Below are 5,915 nucleotides of genomic sequence, written 5' to 3' on the forward strand. Positions count from 1 at the left end.
GAAACTATATTTCCTAATGGTTCCATATGTCAACTTCCACTCGATGATACTCAGTCGACGATTAATAATTAATGTCAAATTCATAAGACATTATCACATTACATACGTAATCAAAATTTGCAATAAAGATTACGGAAACGAGTTGTAGTACCAAGCATGGGTATTTACAAAAACAGTCACAGTTCCTTTTATCCATTTATAAAATTGTCCTACTGTTACAAAGTATTTGCAAAACAGTCACTGGACAACTAACCGCGACGTTATGTCACGCGTCAGAGTTATGTCGGATGGTTGAATTACTTAATTGTCCCTAAGGGAAACACCTTGTAAAACCAAAAACTAGATCTCATTCGTATTTGTTCTTCTTCTTCTCCGCTTCTCGACCAGTTCTTCCTCTCTGTAACTAGAAAAAGAGTGGGTTTCCATGATAATTCTTTTGATTCTTCTTTTATCACGACGAGTTATTGAAGTTACTCACCATGTAGACGGCTATAAACATTAAGAGGTAACAATACTTGTGATTTTTCCATTTTTGGTTTCAGAAACCCTAGTTTTTAGATTTGGATTTTTCTAAATAAACCCTAAATTTATCGAAATTGGGTATTCCTTCATTTAGTTTGTTCAGTTTCCATTCAATTTGATGCTAACTTGATTCCGAATACGGCCAATTGGTTTCTGAAACCCTATTTTGAAAATTGTTTTTCAAGTTCAGTAATTTTGAATCTATAATTAAACGGTATTGCATGAGTTAAAAAAGAGTTGGGTTAGGGTTCTCTGTGAATTTTGATATGGATGGATTTTTTCATAAACCCTAATTTAATTTGATTCTGTAATTTGATTTATCAGTGAAGAAGAATAGGATTATGAATGGATTTTGTGGTTAAGAATAGCTTTGATGGAGTTGTTGTTGTGGTTAAGAATGATTAGGCGGTGATGCTTTGCTGTTGGTGGTGGTGATGCTGCTTGCTGGTGGTGAGGATGGGTATTTAGAGTAACAGATGGCTGATGTAATGAAGATGGTAGTAATTATGTGGGATGGAAGGAGCTATTGTTGCATCTTGAACTGGTGGTACTGTAGTTGGTTGAAGCACTGGTCCTGATGATGATGCTTTTGCTACAAAAATTGCAGGTCTGAGACTGGTAATGCTACTGGTAGAACTATTGGTGTTGTATGAGATTGCAATGGTTTGCTGAGAGAATGGAACTGGTGATGATAATTGTTGCTTGCAGTGGTGATTAATTTGAAATGATGAAGCTGTTGCTGGTGAAATTGAGAATCATATGAAGAACTGGAGGTTTTGGTTGTTGTTGTTAGTTGTAGCTGAATGTGTAGGACAAGGTATGAGTTGTAGAGCTTGGTGTTAAACTGTGGTTGCAGATGCAGATGTTTGAATGGCTTGGGTTGAGGCTTTGTGTAACAGATGAATGAAGTAATGTAGAAGATGGCGCCGAAAATTCATCCCAGTTCAGGATCGTGGCACCATATTCAATCAAGGGTTCACCGCTTCTTCTCTTGGGATATAGCGACCGCCAACACCACCACCATCGCTATCACCACTTCATCAGCATCACCTCAACAATTGAAGAGGGGTATTTGGGACAAAACTCAGACCATTTTTTCAAAAACAGTCAAGTCGGATGGAGAAAGATCTTTCTGTAATCACTAATTTAAAGTATGATCATTTTGTAAAACAAATTAAGAAAACGTTACTATTCTGTAAAACAATCTTCAAAGTTTGCAGAAATGATAATAGTAAAAAGAATGGTCATCGTCACAGTTATAGAGCATGGATACAAAGCTCAAATGTTTTAAAAGAAATAAATAGACAAACACAGATTCAAACACAGAGCACTAAAAACAAATCGTCATTTCCAGTAATAATATAGAGGGTACACTAGTACATTGAACAATCAATTATTTCATAATTATTTTTCAAAAAAATGTTAAGAAATCAAACAGGAAGAAACTGTATAAGATAAAGAGATGTGGAGTACGTCAAAATCAATCTAGAAAAATGGTGAAAATTAATATAATTTTGTTTTACACGGACATGCATTCAAACTTTTATGAGACATACAAGCATAAATGTAGTATTAGGGATTAAATATATGTCACAATCATCATGGATTAAAAGATTATAAGACATACAAGCATAAATGTAGCATTAGGGATTAAATATATGTCACAATCGTCATGGATTAAAAGAAAAATGGAAAAAAAAAGAAAAAAAAAACGAATTCTTGCCACAAGAGGACGCTGGACGTATGTGAGCAGAAGAAGGAGACGAGCACACATAGTAGCAATCACACATATTATAAAAATTGATAGCAAAACAAAACAGTACACCATAAAGAAAACAAACAGATCAATCGAATATATTTATAATTATTATTCTTGCTAATGGAGACAATCACATGTGGTACTGGTACTACAGGTAGTGGCAGTGATAGGTGAGTAGCCAATTAATTTCTAGGCAGTCCCTAGTAACATAATCAGGAAGCACTAGCAGTACAAAATCTATTATAGCATTTTGATGGTTAATCAATTACTCCCTCGGTTTTTTTAAAATAGGCCGGTTTGGGATACCCAGAAGATTAAGGTTTTTAATAAAACCAATCAGTTTCGCTGTTATTTCTTGTTTTTTCTTTCTCTCCCGATAAATTTCTCTTTTCGAAAACAAACGAAACTGAGAAACAATTTTTCAAATTCAAAATTCGAAAGTTAATCACCCCATCGATAATTTTCCATGGATTTTAGTCTGTTCCTGTTTTTAATTTAGGGTTTAGCAAGAGCTTGGGTTTGTAGGTCTGATTGGTTAAGTACAAATGCGATAAGATGGGTTTCAATTAGTTTCTGCTATAGAGGGTTCTTCTGCTGCGGATTGTGAAGAGAAGTTTGTGATGGGTTTCAAGTAGTTTCTGCTCCAGAGGGTGCTTCTGATGGTTGTTGGTGATTTGAGGATTTTCGTGTATTGATGAAGAAGAACTGTGTGTCAATGGGGATTCACCCTTTAAGTGTTTGATAAAATTACCAAGTGAAATGGGTTTTGACTTGAATCAAACTCCTGAGGATACTCTATCACAAGGTAATTTTCCATCAACTACTCCAGTTACAATTCCATCTCCAATTACTACAATTCCATCTCCAATTACAATTCCATCTCCAATTATTAGAGATTTAAATCAATATAGTCTCATCGATTTAAACGGATGTTACCCTGAAGAAAATGATGATGGTGATAGTGAAGAAGAAGAAGAAGATGATGTATGCTGTCGAAAAAACTATGGAATCTATAGAAATGCTTTGCAAGTAACATTTCAGATCCAGAACTTCAATCATGCCACTTTGATATTTGTTCAGGTTGCAGGATAGCAATAAGGAAAACACCAAATTGGTTTTCTCTAAAGAAAAGTCTTTGCCAAAGAGGAAAATACAGAAAAGGAACGTTTGTACAGGAAAAGGAAAGGGAAGAAAGCGTTAACAGTTCGCCAACCAGTTTTACCTTCTGCACTCCCAGTTGTTCTTACTCAATTGAAGTCCAAATATTGTATTCACGGTGATTCATTCTTTAACAAAAAATTTTAGTACTCCATTGAAGTCTAGAAATAGTATTCATGATTATTCATTCTTTAACAAAAACTCATTTCAATAAATACACTTCCTGCACAACTTTTTGCCGTTCAAGGAATACAAAAGATTATAGAAATGATTCATTTTCCATTGCACACGTAATTAGACCCGAGTACAAACTTATGCAATAATCATTTTAAGACTAAACTGAAACAACAAGAATCTACTCGCATTACAAATTTACCATCCATTATCACTCACAACATTTCCTTACCACCCATTCTCCCAATTCCAAATTCCGCAACACAGTACAACACAACTTCAAACTCCAGTAGCTCAGTTAATCACTACCTTTCAACTAACACCAAACCCGACAACATCATTATTAACTCCATAACCTCTTTCATATCCTGTAACTTACACATCCACTACCAACAAAGTAACATTTCAGCTCAGAGTTGCTGATGGACGTCAAAGATTTTCCATTCAACACCATTATTAAACCTGAAATTCTTTCGGGACTTTCTTCAAACAACTTGTGGGCGTAAAATTCTCAATTCGAGTTACTGATTTCTTCTAATCCGATTTGTTCACCAAATACCCCATTAAACAAACAGAATTTTGTATCTTTCTTTATCTCTCAAAATCTCTCTATTTCTGATCCCTCCCTCTCCCTGACAGACTACAGTTCGTTAAAGACTAGTCTCATCTCAACTCATGCAGCTACCCAGAAGAAAAACACCTTTGTTTGAAACAGTAGGAGCAGGAATGAAATATCCAAGTGGTAGTGGTGGAAGAAGAAACAACAATCTTTCAATCATTGTTGTAATTTTCTCAATCTTTCTTTTTGCTGGGTTTATGTATAATGAAGATGTTAAATCAATAGCAGAAACCGATGTTGATGATTCTGATGTTAAACCATCAAAAATCCAACAACCCATTATTGAATCAGTGGTGGTTCCTAAACAGAAACCAGAAATCAAGAAGATAATTGAAGAAATTGAAGGGCCTCCTGAAAGTTGTGATCTTTTTGATGGGAAATGGGTTTTTGACATTTCTTTGTTGTAATGGTGGCGGCGGTGTTGCTGGTGGTGTAGTGGTGGCGATGGTGTTGGTGGTGGTGGTTTGTGTGGGAGAAGATGAAGCTGAAGGAGGCATGTAATGGCGGTGAAGGTGTTTCGGTGATAATGGTAGAGGAGGAAAAAACGATTTATGAAGGTTAAAACAGTAAAAGTGAAACCTAATACCCTCCCAATTAGGAAACAAACCTTTTTTTTTTTGAAATGTCTATTTTAGGAAACCAGCCTATTAAAAAAGAACGGAGGGAGTATATACGAAGTACAAAAAATGCCTAAATTGACTTCGGAACAGATAAAATCAAGAGCCCATGGATGCGACATCAAAGATCTAATTGGAAAAAAAAAATAAAACGTGGCAGTCAAAACAAAAAGGGGGCATATGACAGAACAACCATCGGACACATAGACAATCAAATATGGTGGAGATCTCACATGAAGAAAATTAGGGATTCGTTGAATTATACCTAATCTCGAGATATCTTCCATGATTGTCAGGACGGAGGCGAAATTCATTACAATCAAGGCTTCGATCGTATTCCACTTGATTGAGAAAACATCCAACTAAAAATCAATTCAATGGATGAGCGCGTGTTTGGTAACGTTTTGAAGGATAATTATAGATGAAACAAGGAAATATAAGAGGAAGAAGAAGAATAATCTTATTAGGAGATTAGGGTAAAAGTATTACATAGTTTCCTTTATATATAATCCTAGGAATCTAGTTGGACCGCACATCCATGGGTTGTAGGTCCTGTAACAGGTTTTGATTTTAGTTATTTTATTTTTTTGGAAGGCATTTAGGGTTTTGATTAATATGACTATAAATATCAAAGTTTCCTCAGCTAGTTAAAAAAATTTCACCCGTGTTTAGGTTACATTAAAGAAAAAACGAAAGTGGAAAAGAAAAGAAACATACTACGGGCTTTAAGATTTTTCTTTTTCATACCAGTATACCACACATAAATCACTAAGGATAGTTGGGAGATTCTTTATCACCGATTGATTTGGAGATTTTGGATTCGTGTTATTATTGCTTGTGTTCGAGGTAGGCGCAACACAATCAATAACCTTTTTTTATTTAAGTTTCTTTTAATTAAATTTATGCTTGCAAGTTTTTATTAATATATAGACGATAATCGATGTTATGAGCATGATTATGAATGTTGGAATGCGGTCCATAGATTGCGATTCTTAAAATCATTTTTGATGGGATGCGAGATATTCTTGAGAACGATTTTTTTCCCCTAAACCCGCGTGGGGATCCC

General features: G+C 35.1%; 1 long non-coding RNA gene across 1 annotated transcript; it reads left to right on the forward strand.

The window, feature by feature from the left end:
* The first annotated feature begins 355 nt into the window (after nucleotides 1-355).
* On the forward strand, nucleotides 356-1,788 carry LOC113342997. The gene is made up of 2 exons (XR_003356974.1): nucleotides 356-505; nucleotides 847-1,788. It is a non-coding gene; the product is annotated as an uncharacterized LOC113342997 (long non-coding RNA).
* The last annotated feature ends 4,127 nt before the right edge of the window (nucleotides 1,789-5,915 follow it).

This window comes from Papaver somniferum, unplaced genomic scaffold (genome assembly GCF_003573695.1).
Source record: "Papaver somniferum cultivar HN1 unplaced genomic scaffold, ASM357369v1 unplaced-scaffold_52, whole genome shotgun sequence".
NCBI lineage: Eukaryota > Viridiplantae > Streptophyta > Magnoliopsida > Ranunculales > Papaveraceae > Papaver > Papaver somniferum.